Genomic DNA, 27,106 nt, shown 5'->3' with positions numbered 1-27,106 from the left:
AGGAGACTCCTTCTCCTATATAAACTTCCACCATTACCATGAGCAGCTAGTTAGAACTAGTGAGAACTAGCTAGACTTAGCTTGGATTGTACAGAGCTTGTAGTGCTCAGATTGCTGCTATAGGTTTGGTGTGTTAGGAGTGGAAGTGATTGATTGCTTGGGGAAGTTTGTTTGTGACATTTGTGTGAGAGAGAGAGAGTTGTTTCCCTTGGGAGAACCATCCTCAAAGGTGAATGCTTGAGACACATGCTGACTGATCCCTCCTGAGAAGTTTATCGACGTCAGAACATTTGGTTGTATTCTTCTCTATTCTGATTAATAATAGATGACTGCTATTATTGTTCCATTCTCGTTTGTTTACGCAATGGATAAATGTGAATTATGTCTTTTCTGACTGACATATAGTTGCTTTTACTAGATTTCACGCTTGCGTTTGCTTTCTCTTCGTGTGTGCAGGTGTCCGTTCGCGGGGATCGCGGAGGACGGTGACCAGCTGAAGCGAAGGAGCGAAGGAGACATCTCTTCGTCCAACGACAACGCAGGAATCCAAGTAGGTGCTCTTTACTTCTTGTTTAATTGTAACTAGGAACATGCGTGGCAGCATTGTGTGATTGTTGCTAGACCCCTATTGGGCTAGTAGGGATCGCCTCTATCCGTAGAGGGGATTTACCTCTCCAACAATTTGGCGACTCCGCTGGGGATGAGCCTTATTGTCTCTTGAGTCCACTTTTGTGTTGGTTTTGATTGACCTCTTTTCGAGTTTTTGGGATTGTCTTTATTGCTTACAAACTTTCTGGGTGTTTCTGGAAAGCATCTTTATTATTAAAAAGCTCCTGCCTTTGGTTTGGGAAGTTTTTGTTTTGGCTTTCCTTGTTTTTTACTCCCAGCGCGTTTTATTTCGGAATAGTCGCGCTGACATCGCGACCCCGTTCTTTGGTTTTCTCTTCATCGCGCCTGTACGTCTAACAGCCGCGCTGACCTCGTTTTCAAGGGCAGCGCGCTTTATTCATGTTCTTCCGCGCTGACATCGCGCCCCCTCTTCTTTGTGACTTCGGTCATCGCGTCTGTCTGCCTTATATCTGCGCTGACCTCGTTTGTTCTAAGGCAGCGCGCTTTTTCCCTGACTTTCCGCGCTAACGTCGCAAAGTTGCTGAAGGCCTCCTCCTGTCAGCGCCAAGTTGCTGAAGGCTACCCGCGCTGAGCCTGAAAAACTCATTTTTGTCCAAATTGACCTCCTGAACCTCTTGCTGTGACTTTCCCTTCTTCTCCCCACTTGTCTGATGACTTGTTTTTCACTCTCTGAACTTTGAACTGTTTGATTACGGAGCTCAGCTCCATAGGGTTTCGTTTTGCTTGGTTTTGAGTTTGCAAACAACTTCCCTTCTCGCTGCTTGGTTCGTGTTTTCATCCTTACTTTTGCGATTGCTGGATTGCGTTGGGTCTCTAATTGACTGGTTGTGACTCTGGTCCGTCGGATGTTTGCTTTTCTCTATTGATTTCGCACTCTGAACCCTAGGACATCTAGTGGCCGTGTGTGTGTCAAGCCTCCCGTGAGGATCCCTGTTTGCTTGATTGACCAGCTCGTTCTAGACTCGTTTTCGCATTTTTTTCAGTGATTGTCAGAGTGTATTGGATTGTGCTTCCAAGTGGTCTTTTCGCTTCCTCCTTGCTTGCGATCCTTGCTTGTTTTGCAGAGCTTAGATCACATAGCTCGTGCATTGCCTAGTTCCCTTTTGATTTCGAGACTTTGGTTGAGTGTTTTTGGGAACTTTGTGTGCTCTCATTAAGTAGTTTACTTGGTGTTCAGGTTCCTCCAAATTCCTTTAGGTGTTTTATGTCACTGAAAAGAAAACAAATTAGTAGCTTGCTTTAAAATTCGAAAAGGAAAAGAACATTTCATTGACTCGCATTTTCAAAAGAAAAGTTTCCTTTCCTCGCTTTAGTTGCATTTAGCTGCTTGTTTGTTTGTATTCGTTTTGTTTAAAAAATTCTTTGCTCTCTCGTAGCTAGAATTCATCGAACGAAACGAAATTCTTTTGCATATAGATTGCATCTAAGTAATTGTGAGCGAACATACGATAGAGCTTGAAATCGAAACTTAATCTCAAGATCAACTATAAAATGAACCAAATGAATCTAAAAACGCATTGGAACTAAACGCAAATATTTAGAGGTCTAGGTTAGAGACGTGTTCCGGCGTCTTAAAACATAGTCACTGTTGTTTCACATTAGGTTGGGTGATTCCTCCTTCTGTGACTCGATAGTGGTCTAATACGGACTGCGCTCCCACGTACCGTCGAGTATATAGGGAGACCCCACTAGGCTTTTATCCTTTATCCATAGGAAGCCGAGTCGGCCGCCCTACAATTCGCAATGCAGTGAACACAGCATTCACAAAGATTGACCACCCGTACCCTAAAAAGTATTCTGTGGTTTTGCGAAGAGTTTGGCACACAATTTGGCGACTCCGCTGGGGGCATAGTAAATCCAATAATAATTTGTACACCCTTCTGTCTCTGTCTCATCGACATGAGACAGAGGTATAATAATTTGTGATGAGATAGCGAACGAGGTTGCATTGTGGCAGAGGACAACTTCTCTTGAACATATAACGACACTGTAACGGATTTGGCAGTACTTGACATCAAATGAGCAGCGGATAAGATAGTGACGGCAATGAACAGATGAGAGGTCAAATAGGATATCCCAAACCCATGGAGGCTAGTGAAAACGAGATGAGATGACCCCACCCAGACACGAAACAGTGGAGTGCCATGTTCAAGAGTGACGTACTGCCGAGACGACTGTAATCAAAGTTCCATTTTCCCCACCTTTGCAGGCAGGTACCCCGATTATTTTTGGATGACAAGCTTTGACGGGGATAACATATGCTTGATGTGTGTCATGTTGACAATATCCGATGTCATTGAGTGTTTAACGAGCCTGACAAAGGAAAAACTCGGCTTCTTTTCTTGTTTCGAGAGTCTGAAAAGAATGCGGAAAAGGAGACTCCAGGGGGGTCCTTTTTCGTACAGTTGTGTCTCTCGAGCCCGAAAAAGTATAAAACTGTGCTCGAAAGAACCGCCCGGTCATTACAACCGAGGAGTACTTTTCATGAATAGTGTCCCCGACCGGAAAAAGTAAAAAAGTGGTCGAAGACACGTCGTTTTAGAGCCAATATCGAGTGCGAAACGATAAACACCCGGCGATCTTTTTGGTTTAATGGTCGGAAAAAGAGCTTAAAAACGACCGCCTTTCGTTCCCTTTAACGAGCTGAAAGGAAGCTCGGCCATCTTCTCTTGTTTAACGTCGGAAAAGAGCTTAGAGACGACACTTTGGGAATCACATGAATTGTGGACTGTCATGACCAAGCTGCGATACCTGTACCTGCACAAGGGCACTACCCGCATAAATCCATTCGATATACATAAAAAACACATTGAAACATGCTTGAAAACAGAACCAAGGCTAGTTTTATGGCTAAAAATGGTAAAAACCCAAAAAATATGGTAATTTAGGAGTTTTTACTATAAATAGGGGGGGGGTAATAAGTCATTTTACCATTTTACTATTTGGAGCGCGAAGAACGTGGAGAAGCCAAAAAGTTGACGGAGCGATTTCCAGCCCATCCGGAGACCATTTTCAGATCTGCTTCTTCCAGGTAGGTTCTCATTCCTTTGCCCTGCATTCTGGTTCATTTTAGGAGTTTTTTAACGGTTGAATGGGCCCAATTGGGCATTTTTTATTTGCATGGGTGCGCCCTCGGTCAGCGCGGAAATCGCCCACGGGGTCGCGCTGACCGAAAAATAACCAATGTAACCAACTTCGGGTCAGCGCGGAAAAGGCGTGTTCTTCCGCGCTGACCTCGCATTTTTTACACAGAGCCGCCATTGTCATCGCGGCTGTTTCTAAAACAGCCGCGATGGCGCGGAAAAATTTTGTTTTTTAATAAATGAACGTAAATTTCTCCATGAAAACAATTCTGATTGGTTTTTATTGTTCATGCAGGACATCATGGCCTTTCAATGGCAAGAGAGAGTTCACGATGTAGAGGATGTGGCTGCTTGGGGAGACGTGAATTGCTGCAACGCCATGCGGGCGTGCGGATTCATGAAATTCTTCCTTACGCCGCGTCTGAGGGCCCAACATGATCTGCTGGAGCTGCTGATCAGGGCATGGAACCCGGTGGACCAAAAATTCACCATCCGTGGTCATGACATCGAGTTTGACCACATGGACATATTTTTCTTGACTGGATTGTCGCGCCGAGGTGCGAGGCCCATCCTGGAGCGGCAGCGCCCTAGCGGCGGTACTTTGGATGACTTGATGGCTCAGGTTTGCTCGGGGGCGGTGAAGACGCGGAGTGGGAAGTGCTCGATCCCCACTGTGAGAGACATAGTGCTGCGCACCATCCTGTTCATGGTGACCCGGGCAGCGGGCAGCATGGCGAACCACGAGGCATCCAAGACTCATCTCCTACTAGCCCTCGAGTGCCTCGAGCCTACCGTGTTTGACTGGTGCACTGCAGTGTGCAACAACATGAAGAGGCAATTGAGCAACTGCCGTCGCGGAGAGACGAAGCAGTTCGGGTATGGATCGATCCTGGTCCCGCTCATTCTGGAGCGAGTACCAGCCATGCGACTGCAGTCTATGGCTGTGGATGCCCCCACAGATCCTCGAGAGACGAGGGCCTCACGATGGGCTCGGATTATGCCACGTGGGGGTGGCGGCCGACCACATAGCTGGGGGGCATTTTTCAGAGACTGGTTGGACCAGCAGGAGATCTTCGTACAGGATTGGCCATATGCGGGGATGGATTTCCGCAATGATCCTGACTTGGTGCTGCCTCCGGGTGAACAGTGGGATGATGCAGGTATGACACTTTTTGTCTTTTGAGTTTTGTATTGTTTTTTAATTTTTTATGTACATGTCCTAATAAATGTCTTGTCATGCAGATGTGGGGCCTACTAGACCGATTGGCCTGGCTGCCACGGCACGGAGAGAGGGCCCGGGAGCCGGAGCTTTGGCCTTAGCCCCTCCAGGGGCCAACACACCAGAGGTTGTGGCTCGCAACCTTGAGGGGTTGCTGGAGGGGGTGCCGGACTTCCAAGGGGTCGAGGAGGTTCCTGTGGAGCATCAGATTCACACAGTGGGTGTGGAACCCAGAGTGCACCGCCTTCTGAGGCGGGTGGCACGAGCGGCTGTGTACTACAGAGAGCACCATCCAGCCGATTAGTCACCTAGGTTTTATTTCCACTGTTTATTTTGAGACATTATGACTCAGATGTATTGAGATTTTGGGACATGCACTTCTATTTTTGAGCGCCTTAGTGCGCCACACGATATATATATATATACATACCGATTTTTGGATGAGTCGTTGTTACATGTGATGATGTGTTATCTTGTGTTATGCGTTTGTTCAGTACAATTTGTGATCTTATGTATGAATTTGCACGACACTCGACTCATGGATTTTATATGCTTAATGCAAGCTTAAAAACACACATGCGCAAACTATGCTTGAGATGATTTATTTACATATGCTTATGGTCTTACTATGCTGTTCTATACTTCCTTGTATGATGTTTATCTGTTTCGCAAATGTCTATCTAATACATGATTTGCCAATGCATCAGTCAACGTGTTTAATCGTCTCGGAATATGCTGATAAGTAATGTAATCAAAATTCCGTTCTAACAATCTTACACGTAGGTACAGCCTTAATATGCGCTGGTCTCTGACGGAATATCGCCTGTTGAGTTGATGGACAACCAGCTGGGAGTCCAGGTTCACCACTAGCTCTCGGATGCCGAGGTCAACTGCTTCGGCAAGTAATTCTATTACAGCGCTGTACTCGGCAACGTTGTTAGTGGTACGTCCTAGGCAGACACCCTGAAGGTCTATCAACTCTCCGTGAGGATCGTAGATCACCCACGCTGTCGAAGACAAATTACAAGTACTACGGCAGGCACCATCAGCGAAACCAACATAAGGGGTACGAGACATCTGCGCAGGAAAGAGAAAGCATAATAAGGGGCAAAACACGCCTTCACACCAAAGCAAAAGAAAACTCATGCAGTAAAAACTCAAAAACACACGTATATACAAAGTGAATGTGAGCAGCTATGCATAGTACTTCTTCAGATACAGCCCATTACGGGGCTTGTCGAGAGGATTTCCTTCATAATCAATCAACTCATATGCGCCCTTTTGTAAAACACGTTTCACGATGTAGGGACCTAACCACATGGATTCGAGTTTTCCTGCCCCCAGCTTATCCTTAGCTTGATCGTAGAGCAGTACTAAATCTCCCTCAACAAAGGAACGAGGATGAATATTCTGATCGAAGTGAGCTTTGACTCTCTTCTTCTGCGCTTCGATAGCCAGAGAGGCCAAACGACGAGTCTCGTCTAACCGTTCTAGGTAAAGAAGCCGTTCCTTCACTGGAGTGGTGTTGGGAAGTAACTCGACAGCTAATTTTAATGAAGGAATTTCACATTCGACGGGAAGGGTAGCCTCCAGTCCATAGACCAGTTGAAACGGGGTGAAACCGGTGGCATCCTTCACAGAAGTCCGATAGGCCCACAAGGCTGGGAAAAGCATTAGATGCCAGTTTGACTTGTGTATATTGACGGTGCGTTGAAGCATGGTGATCAAAACTTTGTTCACGGCTTCAACTTGACCGTTAGATTGAGGATAGTACGGTGACGAACTATCTTGACACAAGCCTAACTGGGTCGTTAACTCTGTCATCATATGATTTCGGAAATGTTTTCCATGATCTGTAACAATAGCCTGAGGGACTCCGAAGCGAGTGATGATATGATTGAATAAAAACTGCGCCGTTGTGTGACCGTCTTCGTTTAATGTAGGCATTGCTTCGGCCCACTTGGTGAAATAATCCACGGCAACGATAATGTACCCATGCCCCCCGGCCGAACGAGGGTTACAGGACGTATAATCGATGCCCCATTTGGCAAATGGACCTACGGTTACGACAGGGTGCAGTGGTGCAACAGGTGCACGCATCTTCCGGTGGTAAACCTGGCATTCATGGCATGCGCGTACAACAAGGATGCAATCCTTGAATATAGAAGGCCAGAAATAACCAGCGCGGAGGATCTTTTGAGCGGTAGCGTATCCAGACATATGGCCGCCACAAGCGCCGGAGTGGCAGTCATTCATGACTCGCTCAGCTTCCTCGAGAGTTAAGCATCGGCGAAGAATAGAATCGACGCCGAGGCGGTACAGGGTGTCGCCCAAAATGCGATACGGTTGAGCCTGATGACGTATCCGTCGTCGAGCTTCCTTTGATGTATTGGGACGAAACGAAGACGTTTGTAAATATACAATGATGTCCCCGTACCATGGGTCGAGAGTGCTGATGAGAAAGAGCGTTTCATCCGGAATTTGCTCCTCTGTATGAGATGGTGCAGACTGAGATGGTAAGGAACAGAGCAGTTCAGCAAAGACCAGTGATTTCTTAGACTTGGCGGCAGTAAATTCCAAGTCGAACTCTTGGAGGATTACGATCCACTTCGAGTATTTGCCCCCCAGCAGCTGACGTGACAAAATATAGGTCATGGGGTTGCAGTCAGAGATCACGGTCGTTGTGCGCAACAGGATGTAATGACGGAAACGTTGGACGGCACAAACAGCGGCCAATGCCAACTTTTCGACATATGCATAGCGAGTCTCCGTATCGAGGAGGTTGCGACTAAGATAGTATACAACGTGCTCCGAGCCATCGTCGTCGTCTTGCACTAAAACCATGCCGATGGTGGTATCGGCAGCGGCCAGATAAAGGGTGTAGTCACGGTGGTAATTTGGAGGTCTTAGGAGCGGAGCTGAGACCAGAAGGTCTTTAAGACGCTCAAAAGATTGCTGAGCGATAGCGTCCCAATGAAAGGGCGTGTCTCGCTTTAGTAAGCGTGTGAAACCCTTGGCCACCTCGGCATAATTTGGGATGAATCGTCTAAGAAAATTGGCTTTTCCCTGCAAGCTTTGTAACTGCTGTAGAGTGGCAGGGGGAGGAAGATTCACAATGGCCTCGACTTTAAGGGGATCCAAGCAGATGCCCTCTCGGGAGACGATAAACCCGAGTAGTCGGCCAGATTCCACGCAGAAGACACACTTATGCGGATTGAGTCGAATACGGTAGTGTCGACAGCGAAGGAAGATTTCGCGTAAATGAGATGGATGGTCTTGACGTTTAGCTGAATGAGCGGGTAGGTCATCCAGGTAAGGTTGTACGATGTGTCGGATATCATGAAAAGCATACGACATCGCACGTTGGAAAGTGGCGCCGGCATTTTTGAGACCGAAAGGTAGCTTCTTGTAAGCGAAGGTGCCCCAAGGACAAATGAAAGCAGTCTTGTGCTGGTCTGCGGGGGCTATGTTGATCTGGTTGTAACCAGAGAAGCCGTCCATGAACGAATAAATTTCGCTTCCTGCGCAATCATCGATAAGCTGATCAATAAAAGGCGTAGGAAAGTTATCTTTTGGACAGGCGCGGTTGATATCGCGATAGTCAACACAAACCCGAATAGTGCCCTGTTTTTTATTGACAGGAACTATATTAGATACCCATTCTGTGAGGGGAATGGCATAAATGAAACCAGCTCGAAAAAGCTTTTCAACTTCGGCCTTGATGGCTGCAGCCTTTCGAGGGTGCACTGGGCGTAAACGCTGACGAACAGGCTTAGCCCCAGGATAGGTAGGGATTTCGTGCTCCACGATACTGGGGTCAATGCCGGGCATTTCTTCGTAAGACCATGCGAAAACATCACGAAATTCACGAAATAGATCTTTGTAGATTTGAATTTCCTCAAGAGTACATGTGACTCCAATATGAATATTTTCGACAACCCCTGTTTTGACAGAGATGTCGATAGCCAAAGTCTGCGTAATATTACCCATGTTCCCTTCCGAAGACACTTGATATAACTGGATAGGTGTTTGGAGAGGGATATGTGGGAGACATGAAGCAAACTTTCCGAGACACGTGGCCATTTCCGAATGAGGAGGGAGAAACGAAGAGCGATGGTGGTGGTCTGACCAAGGGAGCTCTTCGGGAGACATAGTCTCGATAATAGCCTCGTCGGATGGGAATGATTCCTTCAGGGGGTCCGAAGTGGCCTTCTCTCCAACCAAGGGAAGGTTTCAGGTGAATCGGGAACGCTGCCTGGAATAGCAGGTTCGGAGATTGAAGCCGATGCAGCAACTATTTCGATGTAGTTGAGCTCGGCTGGGCTCAACGGCATCATCTCGCCCCAGGAGTCTTCTTGATTCACGGGAGGGAGAACCCATGGGTCAGAATGCGTTGTGATCATGTTAACGGAGGCGAGATTTGGAGGTGGGAGGGGAAAGACTCCCATCAGGGAGGGATCTTTAAATAATCCGGCACCCACACTCTCGAGCGATTTGAAGGTATGCTCCACGAATGGTACATTCCCTTCAGAAGAGGAAGCAAAAAAGGACAGCTGGTCCACCGTGACGATTTTTCCTTGATGGGGAAAACGAACGACACGGAATAAAGAGGAAGCCACGGCTTGCATGGCATAAGTCCAGCTTCGTCCTAGAAGGAGGTTGTAAGTGAGATTAGCGTCAACGACTTCAACCTCGACTTCTACAGTTTTCCCCTCTAAAGAGATAGGTAAACGCGGGAGGATACCAAGTGGACGAGATTCTCTTCCATCGAACGCCTCTAGGGTGGTGGGAGACTGGCTCAGAGCAGGCGAACCAATAGCCTTCCAACAAGCAACCGACATGATGCAGGTTGAGGCTCCTTCATCAATGACAGTACGGTGAATCGTCTTGCCTTTGATGAGAACTTGTATAAGGAAAGCCACCTGATGAGGCAATCTCTGCGTGAAACCTTCGAGGTCAAAAGAAATTAGATCCGAATCTGCCGGGTCGATGCCACCAATCGCTGATAGCAGGGACTTCCTCTGGGAGGGGCGGCTCTGGAGGACTTCTAACGCGGACATAGCAGACGGAGCCTGAGCTAAGTCCTCGACAATGCTATAATGCTGAGCGGCACGAGCATTGGGGTTATAAGATGACTTCCTGAGTACACCTTTGGGAGGGGGTCGGGGGATCGTCTCGGTGCTGGGCCGTTCAATGTGAAGAGGGCCAGAACTAGACGCGGGAGCGCTGGAGGGGACCTCGGCTCCTTCCCGGCGGAAGATGGATATTCTTTCGTTCGAGTCGTAATATGGACGGGGATGGTTCCTGCCATGAATACTTGAGAACCGAACGAGGAAGAGGATTGAGAAGGGTCTGCCACCTGATGGGCTGGAAATCGCTCCGTCAACTTTTTGGCTTCTCCACGTTCTTCGCGCTCCAAATAGTAAAATGGTAAAATGACTTATTACCCCCCCCTATTTATAGTAAAAACTCCTAAATTACCATATTTTTTGGGTTTTTACCATTTTTAGCCATAAAACTAGCCTTGGTTCTGTTTTCAAGCATGTTTCAATGTGTTTTTTATGTATATCGAATGGATTTATGCGGGTAGTGCCCTTGTGCAGGTACAGGTATCGCAGCTTGGTCATGACAGTCCACAATTCATGTGATTCCCAAAGTGTCGTCTCTAAGCTCTTTTCCGACGTTAAACAAGAGAAGATGGCCGAGCTTCCTTTCAGCTCGTTAAAGGGAACGAAAGGCGGTCGTTTTTAAGCTCTTTTTCCGACCATTAAACCAAAAAGATCGCCGGGTGTTTGTCGTTTCGCACTCGATATTGGCTCTAAAACGACGTGTCTTCGACCACTTTTTTACTTTTTCCGGTCGGGGACACTATTCATGAAAAGTACTCCTCGGTTGTAATGACCGGGCGGTTCTTTCGAGCACAGTTTTATACTTTTTCGGGCTCGAGAGACACAACTGTACGAAAAAGGACCCCCCTGGAGTCTCCTTTTCCGCATTCTTTTCAGACTCTCGAAACAAGAAAAGAAGCCGAGTTTTTCCTTTGTCAGGCTCGTTAAACACTCAATGACATCGGATATTGTCAACATGACACACATCAAGCATATGTTATCCCCGTCAAAGCTTGTCATCCAAAAATAATCGGGGTACCTGCCTGCAAAGGTGGGGAAAATGGAACTTTGATTACAGTCGTCTCGGCAGTACGTCACTCTTGAACATGGCACTCCGCTGTTTCGTGTCTGGGTGGGGTCATCTCATCTCGTTTTCACTAGCCTCCATGGGTTTGGGATATCCTATTTGACCTCTCATCTGTTCATTGCCGTCACTATCTTATCCGCTGCTCATTTGATGTCAAGTACTGCCAAATCCGTTACAGTGCCGTTATATGTTCAAGAGAAGTTGTCCTCTGCCACAATGCAACCTCGTTCGCTATCTCATCACAAATTATTATACCTCTGTCTCATGTCGATGATGTGGGAATCATCATGGCCCACCTTCGATCAAGGTCACTTCTCGTCGACTTCAGCTCATTATCCGAGAAAATGACTTAGAGACTCCTTCCAGGTGCCTTGGAGCCTGCATGCCTCAATGGCAGGTTCCTCGTGTTCGATGCAAGGTTTACATCATTGACCTACGATCGAATGATTCCGTGGGTGTTCGACACCAGCTCATTGATTCACACGCCACGGATTGTACCTATAGTACCTTGAGGGCCATTGTCATTATTGGTGGTACCTCTCGCGTCTGTTAACGGTTTTCATCATCGGCCGGTAATCAGACGATGTTCATGCATGTTCGACTCCAACCCATGTATTCACATGTTTGGACTTGTACTTTGTTCGGGTTGAGATGGAGCGTAAGACCCTGGATCCTTGCTCATTGTGGTCCAGGTTGCGATTTTATGGATAATCATTATGTGACTCATTGATGGATGGCTGCGCCCATACCTGAGTCTTCATGGATGGCTGCGACCATACCTTGTCATTATTATGGTCTCTTTAGCTGGGTGGCTGCGTCCATACCATAGACCAGTCTCGCATGTCTTTTGGATGGCTGCGCCCATGCCTAGACTGCATGTATATGATTGTCAGAGATTTTTTCGGTACTTCCTGGTGGTGTTCCAGTTCGGCGTGTGTTGTAAAGCATTTCACCCCTCCCACTCTCTCGGTCTTCATGCTTTAGGGGGCATCTGTTACACAGTAATTTATCACTGCCTTCCTGTCAGTCACCCTGCTGTGTCCAGAAGTCACAATCACTAAGTGTTTGATCCCTGAACTGGCTTAAAAACCCATTTTTCCAAAGTTTTGTGCATCAGCGCGTCTGTTCCTAAAATAATTGCGATGACCAGCGCCTCACAGTGTATTTCGTGCGCTGCCATCGCGGAAGAACATCACTTTTCCGCGATGACGCACAACGCGGCTTTCCCGTGTTCTTCCGCGCTGACATGACTTGTTCAGTTATTGTTATGTGCTGACAGCGCGGCAGTCTCCATATAATCCGCGCTGATCCAGTTTGGGCGAATTTGTTCAAACAACCAGCCTTCCAGATCTCTCCAGGCTTGGTTGTTAGCTTTGTGAATATCGACTCCCTTCTATGGCATGTCTGTTCGACCCTTTGCAACTACTCCCCTTGAGGATAAGCTCATCCTTCCACCTTTTTAGGAGACTCCTTCTCCTATATAAACTTCCACCATTACCATGAGCAGCTAGTTAGAACTAGTGAGAACTAGCTAGACTTAGCTTGGATTGTACAGAGCTTGTAGTGCTCAGATTGCTGCTATAGGTTTGGTGTGTTAGGAGTGGAAGTGATTGATTGCTTGGGGAAGTTTGTTTGTGACATTTGTGTGAGAGAGAGAGAGTTGTTTCTCTTGGGAGAACCATCCTCAAAGGTGAATGCTTGAGACACATGCTGACTGATCCCTCCTGAGAAGTTTATCGACGTCAGAACATTTGGTTGTATTCTTCTCTATTCTGATTAATAATAGATGACTGCTATTATTGTTCCATTCTCGTTTGTTTACGCAATGGATAAATGTGAATTATGTCTTTTCTGACTGACATATAGTTGCTTTTACTAGATTTCACGCTTGCGTTTGCTTTCTCTTCGTGTGTGCAGGTGTCCGTTCGCGGGGATCGCGGAGGACGGTGACCAGCTGAAGCGAAGGAGCGAAGGAGACATCTCTTCGTCCAACGACAGCGCAGGAATCCAAGTAGGTGCTCTTTACTTCTTGTTTAATTGTAACTAGGAACATGCGTGGCAGCATTGTGTGATTGTTGCTAGACCCCTATTGGGCTAGTAGGGATCGCCTCTATCCGTAGAGGGGATTTACCTCTCCAACACCTGGTTAGTGGAGGCTATTGGTGATGGACTGATTTTGGTTCACCGCCGCGAGCTCCAGGCCAACATTATCAAGGGTAAGTTCTCCCCTGTTCTGGATTTATGCATTGGTTGTATTGTGTTGTCGTCTGTGAGTTCTGTTGGGCATCCCTCTCACCTCAACCGACTCTGTTCTGTCGTCTCTCCTGTCTATAATTTCTCTGCGCCCTACCACCTGTCTGTCATTATGGTTCGTTCGGGTAAGAGGCATCGTTCAGGGGGGCTTCGTGACAACCGCTTGCATCCCTCGGCCGGTCACGCTATGGAAACTGCACCGAAACCCATCAATCCCCCCCCGTCCACGAAGCTGGGACATCATTAAGCTCTGGTCGTAAGCCTATTCCGAACAGTGCCTTCCAAACCACGCACTTTAAATTTCAAAGTAATTTGAACAGGCCCCTTATTACTGCTCACATCACCATTATTCTTTCGGAAGAGGAAAATCAGGTCTCCCCTTTGGCCTGCATTGATCCTGATCCTTCCCAAAGCAGTGAGCATTCCACGGACAAAGACAGCCTGGAGAACTGGAAAAATGAGAAGTCTGGACAGGAGGAATTTCTCAAAAATCTTCCTCCCCTTGAAGATACAGGACCTGCTGCTGAGGAAGGGAATCAAGGTGAAGCAAGCCATTCGATGGCAATCCCTAGCAGCGATTTGGGTGGCAATGAAAGTCTGAGAACCGGTGGTGCAGGTCTGGCTGAGGAGAAGAATCATGGCATGACAAAGGAGGGGTAGCGCCACCTGGGACTGCCTCTTTATTTTTTGTTTCGGCTACTATTTCAGGCTCAAAGTCAGGTTTCAGCGCTCATGACCTACTGTTTTTGGCTTCCATCTGGGGATTTGGTGATACATTTTGTGTTGGTTTGCATTGATTTTGTGTTTCTGTGGCTCAGTTCTCTTTCTTAGCTAAATATGTCACTCTCTATGTCTTTTATCTGGGTTCTTGATCATTGTAACTGGTCTCCCCAGCTTCTGTTTGTAAGGGTGCAGTTATGTTCTGTTGAGCGCTCTCAAACTATGTCTCCTAAGGCCTCGACACTATGTAAAAATATTTTGCCTTACAGTTAATAGAATTTAGTATTTGCAGAGAAAAAAAAAAAACATACCATCATATTATATATATATATATATATATATATATATATATATATATATATATATATATATATATCTATATTATATAGAGAGTGTAAAGAAAATTAATATTATTTCTCTAAATTATGAAATTAAAAAAGTTATAGTTTTATTAAATTATAATAACAAGATAATAAATATTATTTTTAATATTGATTAAATAAAAAATAATAATCAAATAAATATTTATAATTTAGTTATTTATATATAATTGAAATTACTAAATTTTATTAAAATAATTTTATTTTTATTTCTTTTTAATATTTTTTAATTGCAATTCTTGAATTTCATTTCATTAATATAGTACAAAGGACGTGACATTTCATACAACAAATAGAGAGAGTGCACATAAAGACAACTCCACAAGATGGTAAGAAACAAAATGAGACCTTTCTAATGAACACTAAATTATACAACATATTGTCCATTTTTAAAGTGAAATAAACACGATACTTCCATAAACGAGACATGTTACGCAGTAATTTGTCACTGTCTCCCTGTCAGTCTCCCTAATGTCTCATGAAATCAAATGCACCATGCTCATGCTCTCTGAAACTGGCCGAATGACCCACTTTTCCAAAGTTTACTGCATCAGCGCGTCTGTTATTAAAATAACCGCGCTGACGGGCGGCTTATAGTGTTACTGGTGCGCTGCCAGCGCGGAAGCACACGGGTTTCCCGCGCTGGTCGAATTTTGTGCGCCAGCGCAGCCTATCAAAGTATCAAGCCGCGCTGACACAGCCTCCACTGTTATTATGATGCGCTGTCAGCGCGTCAGTTCAGTGTTGTACCCGCGCTGATCCAGTTTGGGCGAATTTGTTCCAACAGCTAGCCTTCCAGATGGTTCCAGGTCTGGTTGTTAGCCTTGTGAGTGTCGCACTCCTTTCTATGGCATGTCTGTTCATCATTTGGAACCACCTTCCTTGAGGATAAGCTTCTCCTCCCACCATTCGTGGAGACTCCTTCTCTACTTAAACCTCCACCATTACCATGAGCAGCTAGTTTGGATAGTGTGGAATTCATAGTGCTTGGATTGCTGCTGTTAGTAGGTAATTGGTGTGACAAGTGTGGTTTTGTTAGAGGAAGCTCAAGGAAGGTTGTGAGTATTGCTTGTGTGAGAGAGAGCTTTTTGTATTGGGAGAACTTACCTCCAAGGGTGAATGCTTAAGAGATTTGCTGGCTGGACCCTCAAGAGAAGGACTCAGCGTCAGAACATTGGTTGTACCTTTCTCTGTTATTGATTTAATAATAGATGACTACTCTTATGGTTCCATTCTCATTTTTCGTTGCAATGATTAATGTGAATTACATCCTTTCTGACTGATGTATAATTGCTTTTATTAGATTTCACGCTTGTGTTTGTCTGTCTCTTCGTGTGTGCAGGTATCTATTCACGGAGATCGTGGAAGATCGTGACCGGCCAGAGCGAAGGAGTGAGAGCGGCATCTCTTCATCAAACGATAGCGTTGGAATCCAAGTAGGTGTTCTTTACCTCTTCTTTAATTGCAATTAGGAACTTGCACAGTAGCATTGTTTGATTGTTGCTAGTCCCATTCTGGGCTAGTAGGGATCGCCTCTATCCGTAGAGGGGATTTACCTCTCCAACAAGACACATTAAAGGAGTGAACCAATAATGTAAAAGTAACCACAAGTACATGTAGATCTGGAGGAGAAGAACACGCATGAAATGCTTCTCATAGCACCCTCAAGTATGAGCCTCCCTCGCCATAAGATCTGTAATTGGATGGTCATCAACATACTCATATATCCAAAGCGACTAATACCAAAAATACCAAAACCAATACTTAAACTGACATAAAAAATTTCATGAATGACATGGACATGACTAATAAAAAATGAATAACACTGAAGTTACCTTAAATTTATAGAAATATAATTTAAATTTCTCCATGACAATGCAATCCCAAAACACGCACCAGTAACCTTCACACTAATCTGATTAACCAAACCAAGTTGAAAGCGTCATAATGAAACCATACCTCGAGATGGATGACCAAAATTGAAGCAAAAAGAAGAAGACCAACAAAAGTTAATCTTAATTAGAGAAGATAATTGTCAAGTATTGTGCATTGTCCATTGGAGGGTTAGTGTGATCACCAAGCAGGTCAGTGAGGTCACCTAAAGCTGAATCCGACACAAGAAAACTTTCAACCTTGGTTAATAACGAATCCATAATATAAACATAATTGTTTATTCATGAGCATATGTTTGGTGTCTTCAAGTGAAAAAAATACATTATAATTATGGAACTACTTGTCCCTAAAAATTAAATGCAACAAGGTATCCATTTGTTGGTGAAGAGCTAAGAAACTCAAGAAATGAAACCCGAGTTTCCTGAATCTACCAGGAATAGGGACCCTAGTAATATCTTCATCAGCAATATTTGAATCTGAGTGATATGGATGCTCAATAGACTCTAACTCCAACAAGAGAATTTCCTTTCTCACTTCTAAGGGAATCACATTGAAAAAGTCTCAACTGAATCATAAGCAAAAGAACGAATACATTTATGCTCAACAATACCCAAGTCGCCCCTTGTGCTCAACATTCTCTCGCGAGGAGGCATAACCATAATGACAAAATAACAAATAGGACCACTCAGAGACCCTCTACCCGTGAAGCAAGATGAAGAACAAAACATCGATCTTGAAACCCTGACTAAAATATTAGCAGGCCGTGACCCACTAGCCACAACAGAGGACTAAACCCCAACAAATTATCAAATTCCCCACAACAAAAAGACATAAAACATTATAATCTCCAATACCTTATTAGAGAGATTGACACAAACAAAGGACAAGAGAAAACTCAACACTCTGACCCAGAGGAAGGGTGAATCCAATGCTTAAAAAGCTCAGAAACACTAGCAAGGCGAAAGCAAATACTACCATATATAACCTCTACTTTGCAAAGCTGAAGGATAACAATAAAGAGGTACTACCTATAAATATATATATTTTTAATTTTAAATATATATTTATAATTAAAAAAATTATAAATAAATTTTAATATATTAAACATTGATATAGTATTTTAATATTAAACATTGATTTTTAAATTAGTTTTTAAAACCTACCATATTAAAATTAAATTAATATACATACTTATTTATTGATGAAATAAAAAATATTTTTTTTTTTATAAAATAATAATAATATATATTTATAATGATAATAATTAAATAATTTTTATAATAATATTTGTAAATTTTATTTAATAATAATAAAAATATTTTTATAAATTTATTAAATAATAATGGAATAAATATTTATTATATTAATAATTAATTAAATATTTATAACAATAATAACTAACTATTTTTTTTTTAATAATATTTTCTTAGTGTATTTAATAATAATAATAATTTATAGTTTTAAAACTCACAATATTAAAATTAAGTTATTTTTTTTAATTTATAATATATATATATATATATATATATAATAATATTTTCTTATTGTATTTAATAATAATAATAATTTATAGTTTTAAAACTCACAATATTAAAATTAAGTTATTTTTTTTTTTTAATTTATAATATATATATATATATATATATATATATATATATATATTATATATATATAGAATGAAATAATAATAATAATAATAATATATATTTATAATGATAATAATTAAATAATTTTTTAGAATAATATTTTCTAAATTTATTTAATGATAATAAATATAATAATATTTTATAATTTTATTTAATAATAATAATAATAAGTTAAATATTATTTTTAGTAACAATGAAATAATACTTATAATAATAATAATTAAATAAATATTTAGAAAAATATTTTAACTCCCTTGAAAATCATAATAATAATTATTGAATATATGTATTTTAATTTTTTATAATTTTATTAAATAATAATTAATTAAATGCATATATATATATTGTTTGTGTGTGTGGGGAAAGATTAAATATATATTTGTAATATTTATTATATTATAATTTGATTAATTTTAATATACTTTTAAAAATTATTTTATATATTGATATATTAGGATAATATAAATAATTTAGATATTTTTAAATAAATGATGAAGTTAATTATAGATATAACGGAAAATTATATTGATTATTTAAAATTGTGGATTTATTATTATTTAAAATTTGATAAATAAAAGTATATAAATAATAATTTCTTTATATTTCAAAGGAACTTCTCTTGGCTTCGAGAATTTTGCAATATAAATTCTCTACTAACGAGGCCAACCACGTGAAGGTGGAAGTTCGTTTGGCCCCTCCCCCTCACTCCTAATTTATGGTCTACTACTATTTCACTCATCACTCCCCCTGCCCCACCTTCTATTTGATTTCCCTAAGAAATATACTAAAGTTCATTTGAGCTACCCACTCACTTGTAGATTCTATAATATTACTATTTCACTCAACACTCTCCCAATCCCCCCTTTTAATTTCATGTGCAATAAATTTAAATTGAAAATAGGCATCAAATTTTGATCATTACAAAAATATTATTGCAAATACAAAATGATCCCATATTAAATTTTTTTCATTCTCACACATTCCAAGCATATACCAATTTACAATCAACAATCATCATTACATTAAAAAATATTATATATATGCAAGCATCACATCAAATTTTCATCATTCCATTAAAAACCATATAGATACACAAGTACTAAAACATCATATCATATTTCCATCATTACATTCGAAAACATTATAAATACACAAACACATAAACATTCCTTGAGATTTTATTACACAAAAGATTGTAAATACCCAAACAAACACTAAGAAAAACATACAATCAAGAATACAAACACATAATAAAAATGCCTACAATCAAGAGTACACAACGGACATACAATGAAGAGTACAAACATAGAATCAAGAGTACAATTCAAATTTTAATCATTGCAAACAAGATTATAAGAACAAAAGAAATACAAACACACAATAAATACGCAAACATAACAAACATTACAAACACGCAATTATTCAAACATCAAAAGCATTGCAAATAATCAAGAGTACAATTCAAGTTTTTAATCATTACAAACAAGATTGTAAGTACAAAAACAATACAAACACACAAGCATTACAAATACACAAACATTTGAACATCAAAAGCATTGCAAATACACAAGCATACAAACATCCCATCAAATTTCTTATTACACACACAAAATTATAAATACATACAAACATTTGCATATCAAATTTTGATCATCATACATAGAAGATTGTAAATATCCAAACATACAAAGTTGATGTAGACACTAAATAAAACCATATGCTAAAAAAAATTCACACACATTTCAAAGTACATACCAAGCATGTCATCCACATCCATTGTAAACGCATAACTATGAAAATGAATCCCAAACAACAACCATTGCCATACACATCACAAATACACATCAAATAATGAATATCACAAAAAGCATTGTAAACACACAAAGATACAAACATTAGATATCAAGCCTTGGCCATCCCACACATTGTAAACACACAAAGATACAAACATTAGATATCATGTCTTGGCCATCCCACACATTGTAAGCACACAAAGATACAAACATTGCATATCAAACTTTGTTCATCACACACAAAAATATACACATCAAATAATGAACATCACAAAACGCATTGTAAACACACAAAGGTACAAACATTAGATATCATGTCTTGGCCATCCCACACATTGTAAGCACACAAAGATACAAACATTGCATATCAAATTTTGGTCATCACACACAAAAATATACACATCAAATAATGAACATCACAAAAAACATTGTAAACACACAAAGATACAAACATTGCATATCAAATTTTGGTCATCACACAAAAATATACACATCAAATAATGAACATCACAAAAAGCATTGTAAACACACAAAGATACAAACATTAGATATCATGCCTTGGCCATCTCACACATTGTAAACACACAAAGATACAAACATTGCATATCAATTTTGGTCATCACACACAAAAATATACACATAAAACAATGAACATCACTAAAAGCATTGTAAACACACAAAGATACAAACATTGCATATCAAATTTTGGTCATCCCACACAAAAATATACACATCAAATAATGAACATTACTAAAAGCATTGTAAACACACAAAGATACAAACATTAGATATCATGTCTTGGCCATCCCACACATTGTAAGCACACAAAGATACAAACATTCAATATCAAATTTTGGTTATCACACAAAAATATACACATCAAATAATGAACATCACAAAAAGCATTGTAAACACACAAAGATACAAACATTAGATATCATGTCTTGGTCATCCCACACATTGTAAGCACGCATAGATACAAACATTGCATATCAAATTTGGGTCATCACACACAAAAATATACACATCAAATAATGAACATCACAAAAAGCATTGTAAACACACAAAGATACAAATATTAGATATCAAGTCTTGGCCATTCCACACATTGTAAACACACAAAGATACAAACATTGCATATCAAATTTTGGACATTAGAAATTCATTGTAAACGCAATCGTATAAATGAAACTCAAAAAACAATCATTCCACAAAATTCTACATGTAAATTCAAGTAACAAAAAAACACGTCAATCAATCTATGCATTAAAAGATTTTAGTTTGCAATCTATTAAACTAAAAGTATCTAGTTCTAAAATAAGTAAATGAAAAAGTAAGGCGGAGAGAAGGACACAAACCCTTGAGGACGGCCATGGTCCATCCTCAAGAGCAACGAGAAAGGGCTTTTAGCCCTTTCAAACAAAATAATACTTTTATTATAATGATAATGTTTTTAGAGTAATTACAAAATAAAGATGAAAAATAAATCACTACTAGTTTAATTTGGGTCATAATAACATAATGAATTCATATCTTCTGTCATGACATGTAGATAGTTCATCTATCCTATCATGCTTGTATTTTTTTCAGGCTCTTAAATCATCTGCAAAAAACACAACAATTATTAAAATTTAGTGGTCATCTATTGGTTATCTATAAAGTAGAATTTTTTTTTGAATTAAATTTAATATTTTAAGCAAAGGGACTAACCCCTAATTTGATAACTTGCTAAGTGAATGCAAAGGTTAGAACATAGAGATATGATGAAATTAAAGGCAATGAATAAATTGAAAGTTGATATAAAGGTTTGAATTAACCTTTGCACCATTTGCACTATGGTGTATCTTTTTCTGCAACAACGGTGATATATCTATGCAATACAAGCCATCATACTCGCAGATAGCCTACAACTCATTGGGCATATTCATCCAATTAATTAAAATACATAATCAATCAAACATTCCCAGCACAACATGGAGTTTGACGTTTTGAAAGCTGAGAGTAAATAAAAGTAAAAAAACACAACATGGAGTTTGACGGTTTTGAAAGCTGAGAGTAAATAAAAGTAAAAAAATAAAAGTAAGAGGAAATGTATTTAATACAGCATACATATATTGAAGGATCATACAAGAAATTAAATGAATCTGAACATTCTTTTTTTCATTAAATATGTATTTAAAAAAATTGCTTACCTTTGACGGAAGAAATTAAATGGTTTCCTTTTTTCCATGCGCTTAGATTCAATGTTATTGGGAGAAGGGACGCTGCTGCACTGTGAGGAATGATCTGGGAGAAGGGACGTTGCTGCATTGGGAGAACGGACGCTGCAGTGGGAGAACAGAACAACCATGAATTTGGCATATAATATATATAGTCTATTTGGCAACACAAAAACCATCAATTTGGCATATAATGGTGTACAAATTCTTACGAAATTCCAAATGTATCCACCAATTTTTTATTTTTAATTTTTATAATGGCAAGATATCCACCAAACACTGAGTGGGAACAATTGAATTTTATATGAATATAACAATAATGACAAACACACACCGAAGAATGAATGAGAGTGATCGATCACAACTCAAAACCTTTTTTGAAAACAAGCACTAGGAGACGAAATACAAAACAACTAGTCCAACATATTATTCACTGTCATTGTATATGCATCCAAAATAATAGGCAAAGTTTCTGTTGGCAGACTATTCTAAGGCATGTAAACTAACAAAGATGAGTAAATTTCTTACAAATGCAACCCCTACCAAAAGGCAAAGTTCCCTAGAAACTTTGGAGTAGAGTTGGAGTTCCGTGGTCTAGACTAGAATCTCTATAAATAGCTGTTAGCAAATCCAAGCACCCAAACCCAAGAAATCAATAAAACTGCGAATCTGGAAAAATAGAAAACACTGGTGGTGCCAAAACCAGTTTAATCAAACTTCTCCAAATATAATGAATAATTAATTTAGCATTTATGTTGTATTTCAAGTTCCCAAAACCACTGTAATTCAAGTTCTCCGGATATAATGAATAATTTAGCAAATTTTGTTAGCTTTATTATAAAAGGCCAGAAGGAAGCTTTTGGATTATGGGAGAAATGATTATGGTTTTGACTTTGAGGTTTCAAAAATTGATTCAAGTCATTTTAGGAGGATTGTTCAGGTCAATTGCAAATAATTGTGAACAAATCCAAGCACCCAAGTCCAAGAAATCAATAATTGCAAATAACTGTTAAGCAAATCCAACCACCCAAGCCCAAAAAATCAATAACTGCAAATTTGGACAAATAGAAAACACTCTTGGACCGACACCAATAAAGGCCATCTTAGGATTTTTCATCTCTATTTGGTGCTGCTCACATCTAACACCAAATAAATTATGGTTATGCCGATTATGAGAAACCTCGGCCCAGGTTTATGATATATCCTTAGCTATAGTATGCAAGGGCAAGGAGATGAGTTTCAAGGATGTTCTGAGACAGAACCCAAATTCCCATCAAATTAGTTTGACCATTTTAGATTTTGGAAGGTTGGAGTAGGAGAATCAACGTTTTATTCACAGCAATACATAAAATCTGAGACAGAACCCAAATTCCCATCAAATTAGTTTGACCATTTTAGATTTTGGAAGGTTGGAGTAGGAGAATCAACGTTTTATTCACAGCAATACATAAATTTATTATCAAACTCATGACATCATCACAGCCATGACTGTAAATTCATCATAAATGAATGAATTATCTAGAAAGTACAGTGAAATCTGAACATTCTCTTTATGACACATATATGTATGCATTTCTGATAAAATCCCCTATTCTCCTTGGTGCAATCGACAATGACACCCAACAAAATTAACATAGTCCGTCAAGAAAATGCTTACAGGCTTACCTCTGAGAGATGAATCCACATAGACATGATATTTGCAAGGGGCATTGCTCAATCCCTTTTTCTTTGCCCTTAGATTCTCCTCAAAAACGATTCTGTGCAACGAGGGATTTATGTTGCCGCCTCAGCATGGATGCAGATGATCTAATTAAGAAACATGGAAACCAAAGGATTTAAAAAACCAAAGGAAACCGCCTCAGCATGGATTCAAAGGATTTAAAAAACCAAAGGAAACCGCCTCAGCATGGATTCAAAGGATTTAATTAAAAAAACCAAGAAACATGGATTCAGAGGACTTAATTTAAAAAACCAAGAAACCGCCTCACATCGATGCAGAGGATCCCATACCTTGGCACAGCGAGGCACACTGACTGCAATCTGGGATCAGCATAGGATTCCTGTGGAATATGAATATGAAACCGTCTCAGCAGCATGGATGCACAAGATTTAATTTAAAAAACCGAAAAACATGGATGCAGAGGATCTAAATTAAAAATTCAAGAAACCGCTCACCATGGGTGCAGAGGATCACCAAGAAACCGCAGACTCTGAGGAATTTCTCCTCCAGAATAATGCTCCCAGTGGCCAGTATTTGACGATGGCCGCCGCCCAGATCCATATTGGCAGGCCCTGTTTCTCTCCATTTCTGTGCAATTAAGGATCTATGCAATTAAGGATCTATACTGCCGCCTCACCAAGAATGCGGAAAATCTAATTTAAAAAACCATACAACTCTGAACATCAATTTACCGGAATTAAATTTCTAAAATCAAATCGATTCCTCTCTCGTTCACCTAATTTTATTTGCAGCCCACAACCCATAATTAGAGTGATCTATACAAAGAGTTTAAAAATAAATTTACCAGAATGCCTCATTTAACTGTGATCGGATGCCTCAGTTAATTGTGATCCCTGGGCAGAGTTCGGATGCCTCATTTAACTTTCATCCCTGGGCAAAGTTGTCTTGATTCAGTAATTGATAGGCTACCTGCCTCTGCCTCTGCCTCTATGAAAACACAAGCACGCCTCTGCCTCCAGCTCTCAGAGAATACAACCACACCACACAGATAGACACACCAAACAGATGACAGAAACACACATAACAACAGAGACCAGACCACACAGACAACACATGGAGCTCCAAACATACAGACGCACCAGACTAGACCACACAATGCAGAAACTCTGAGAGGAGGAGGAGGAGCAGCACAACAATGCCAATCCAATGCCAATATGAATCCAAAAATTAAATCGAATTAAAGCAATCAAGAACTTTAACCGTTGAGATAACCCGTTTGATAAGCAGCACCCTTTATCTCTCGCACTCTGCAACGGACGGCTCGGATTATTCTCCAGCTTTTTTCACAACAAAAGCACAATCCCTCTCAGCTCCATGTCATCCCAACAGAAATAGTAATAAAAGCACAATCCATGTCATCCCGACAGAAATAGTAATAAAAACATAATCCATGTCATCCCGACAGAAATAGTAATAAAAACATAATCCATGTAAGAAATAGTAATAAAAGCATAATCACTGTAATTGAAGCAAAAAAAGTAATAAAAGCACCATTCAAGCAATCAAATTAAAAATAGAATCCAATAAAATTTTTATTTTTTTTAAATAGAAGCATGCAGATATAGAAGAAAGCTCAAAACCCTTTTTCATGTCATCACAACATGTCTTAATTTAGGAATTAACTAATGAACTTAATTTAGGAATTAAATAATGAACTTAATTAAAATAATTAGAGAGCACTCTCACCCTTGCCTTAGTTTTTTCCTTTGATAAGCACTATGAGTTATCCTATGTCATTTTTCTCCTCTAATAAGCAGCACTATGTGTTGCCTCTTAGACGCTGCTATCACAGATTGCCAATTCTGAAGGGAGGGTTGGGATTGCAAGATGTGGAAGGATACCCCACTCAATGGAGGATGTAGCCACCTTTTACAACTAAACAACAAAAGCAAACCATTTTGCATAAAGTATACTTTAGGTTTGCTTTCTCACAACAATGCAAAGCTCAAACTCTTCCCAATTTCCTCCTTGGAACATCCCTCCTAAATATCTTCCAAGACGCTAAGCTGCTCGCTATTGCTCACAATCAAGAAACACTTTGGTTGTGAAGGGGCGAAGAAACATCGATTCTATCATTGGAGGTATTGTCATTTTGATAATGAATGTTGCGACTTGTAGGAAAAAATGGTTAATGTCTTTCTTATTGAAAAACGTCGAACAACATAAGTGTTGACATTGATGATGCACACCTAGATATTAATGTTAATAATTCAACCTCCACCTGCCCTTAGTGGGTTCTCATGGAAGAAAACCACTGTGAGAATAAGAATGAAGCTCTCTTCACTTCATCTAAGTTTCTAGATCAAGCAACAACTTGCACAATTAATCATAGACAATGGAAACAAAAAGAACTTGCTTTCTCAACAATTGATTAAAAAAATTCAAATTTCTACCACTCATCCCCAACCATATCATTTTGGATGCATCCATGAAGCAATATTTACTTTATGTTTGTAGTGGTTTATCAAATTTTCCATTAGACCATTCATTGATACAATTGATTGTGATGATACACCCTTCTATTGTTGAGATGTGATTTTTTCTGAGCCCTACCAATTTCACATAAAGACATAAAATTGTGGGTATTATAACTTCTACAAGCTCTGCAAGGAAAATAAGGTCTACAATGTCATCTCTTCTTTCCCTTATTTTGCATTTGCTAGAAGATAAGTTAATAACCATATAGATATCCACAAGCTCAAAATTTTTAATATGTTCTAATGTTCATCCTTGTTGGCATTCATCTACTTGCTTTATAGTACTCACACTTTTGCATGGAGATGTCTTCCTGAGCATCGAGTCCAACTCCAATCCTCAACTTACTTCATACCATGCCCTAGTTAGCATCTTCTCCATGGTGCACCTCCAACTAAGGATATGAAGGTCATATCTTTTGCATAGGTGTTTCTGCTACAAATGATTAGCTTAATCTTATTAGGAGGACATTCTATAACTCAGCATCATGTTGTTGTAATTATTCCATGTACTCTCATTTCAAAATCCATTCTTCTAATATCCAATTAGGTTATTTCTGTCACCTCAGTTCCTACAAACGATGATGTCTTTAATGAGAAAGATTGTAAGATCACGTCATCATGATGACATTTTCATATCCTATTTTAGGGATTAAATAATTGTACCAAATTAAAATAATCAAAGTGCCCTCACGCTATGACAATTTTCTCCTCTGATGAGCACTATGAGTTATTCTATGTCAATTTTCTCCTCTCATAAGGACTATGAGTTATCTCTTAGATGTTGTTATCATAGAATACCAATTTGGATGGTAGGGCTGGGATTGTAGGATGTGGAAATATGCCCCATCCAATGGAGA

The 27,106-nt window shown here is 40.0% G+C and overlaps 1 protein-coding gene across 5 annotated transcripts in view; it reads right to left on the bottom strand.

The window, feature by feature from the left end:
• Positions 1 to 24,969, bottom strand: part of LOC149182352 (uncharacterized) — a 62,340-nt gene extending 37,371 nt beyond the window's left edge. Inside the window, exons 1-7 of one of the 5 annotated variants that reach the window (XR_016257105.1) lie at positions 24,557 to 24,955; positions 24,207 to 24,323; positions 24,042 to 24,091; positions 23,697 to 23,837; positions 22,005 to 22,136; positions 21,630 to 21,716; positions 21,217 to 21,415 (exon numbers count right to left, since the gene is read on the bottom strand). The gene's annotated coding sequence lies outside the window, so the exon portion shown is untranslated. Of the gene's footprint in view, positions 1 to 21,216; positions 21,416 to 21,629; positions 21,717 to 22,004; positions 22,137 to 23,696; positions 23,838 to 24,041; positions 24,092 to 24,206; positions 24,324 to 24,556 lie in introns of those variants that run through there. The other 4 variants (XR_016257104.1, XR_016257103.1, XM_089416823.1 and 1 more) reach the window with 4 other exon arrangements.
• Between the last annotated feature and the right edge of the window lie 2,137 nt (positions 24,970 to 27,106).

Source organism: Pinus tabuliformis, chromosome 3_2 (genome assembly GCF_031772625.1).
Source record: "Pinus tabuliformis cultivar Carrire ecotype Pingquan chromosome 3_2, CPIR1, whole genome shotgun sequence".
Classification (NCBI taxonomy): Eukaryota; Viridiplantae; Streptophyta; class Pinopsida; order Pinales; family Pinaceae; genus Pinus; species Pinus tabuliformis.
The sequence above is the reverse complement of the archived record's forward strand: the minus strand, read 5'-3'. Positions and strand labels throughout refer to the sequence as shown.